This window comes from Hippopotamus amphibius, chromosome 15 (assembly GCF_030028045.1).
Source record: "Hippopotamus amphibius kiboko isolate mHipAmp2 chromosome 15, mHipAmp2.hap2, whole genome shotgun sequence".
In the NCBI taxonomy this organism is placed as follows: domain Eukaryota; kingdom Metazoa; phylum Chordata; class Mammalia; order Artiodactyla; family Hippopotamidae; genus Hippopotamus; species Hippopotamus amphibius.
In genome coordinates, this window is record NC_080200.1 from 13,957,719 (window position 1) to 13,959,332 (window position 1,614).

Below are 1,614 nucleotides of genomic sequence, written 5' to 3' on the forward strand. Positions count from 1 at the left end.
TCTTCCTGGTAATGTCGACTTTTTTCATGCCACTGAATTTTATAACTGGTATCCTGTGTTATACAATTGCTCAGCCTACATCCCCAGTACCTACCAGAATCACTGATAAAAACTGATAACCAAATATGTATCTCCCCGTGGAATCTATATTGAAAGGCAAATGCAAAGAGATTGACCTAATATGGTCTTATTGTCAGAGATGACCTTAAATATGTAGGAGCAAACATTTAAACCTCACACTTCAATACTGTGCAAAATGTTTATTTCTATCTGTACATCTAGTCATTGAAGTATGGAAGATTGGTGTTGAAGCTTGAGGGGGCTTATGCTTTGGAGTGAATGATTAGTTGGTGTGCTTTATTATTTTTTTTCCGGATCATTCCTTTTTGGCTTCAAAAACTCCTGTCTGCCTACAATTATGAATCCTCTATTTCTCTGAACAAAGGATCTCCTCTTTTCTAAATTTTGTCATTACCACTAAAGAATCAGAATCAGTGAATGAACAATATCAAGGTAAACCATTACATACCTCCTTCCTGCTCAGGAGTCTTCAAACTTCATGATCAAAGGAAGACTCACAAGAAAGCTTAAAATTCTACCCAGTCATGTGATTCAGGATCACCATTCATTTCTGCACAACATGCATGTTCTTTCAACCTCTCCAAGTTCCCTGGAACAGAACCTTAAAGTAGCCAATTGATAACACAGTTATCTGAAATACATTTAAATAATATTAAATGGGAGAGTATTATCTCCAAATTAAAACATATGCCAAAAAAAAAAAAAGTAGATCTTACTCTCTCACTTCGTCCCAGCTTCCTGCATAACACAGGGGGATCAACTCTATGATGGGTGATGACTTAGAGGGCTAGGATAGGGAGGGTGGGAGGGCGACGTGGGAGGGAAGAGATATGGGGATATATGTATAAATACAGCTGATTCACTTTGGTGTACAGCAAAAACTGGCACAACAGTGTAAAGCAATTATATTCCAATAAAGAGCTTAAAAAAAAAGTAGATCTTTACATCTGCCATCATTGCTGTTTGCTTCGATTGTTATATCAGTCAGCTATTGCTGTATAACAAGCTGTCCTGAATCATATGGTTTATTACAATGCCTTATTATCAAATGGGATTACATGGTTGGAGTTGTTCTGATCGCTGTTCAGATACTCATGAGACCATATGGCTGTGAGTCTCTGCATTGTGTAAGTAGTGTGTGATCCCACCATCCCAATGTGCTCACTCTACACCAATTGTGCTCACCTTGCATCAATTAATTCAAGAATAATAGGCTTTCAACAGAGCCCCAGGGGATGAAGCACACTATCTATGTCTATGTTAGATACTGGTTGTGTCCCACATGTATCCCCTTGGTTCTTTTCATATATGAGGTTTCTCAGCTCAACTACAAACTGCCAGCTCCTGGCGTTCTTTGCCCAAAAGCTTTATCTGTTAAAGAGCTTTGTCTGGTCAACCTCTGCCAACATGCATGGCTATCTAATAGTTACAGTGAAATAATAGCCCCTGCCTGTATTTCTTCTTATACAGTAAGCCCACACCTGACCTCTAGAAATTCATTAATATTTTACCCAAAACACTGTCTTCTTGTAT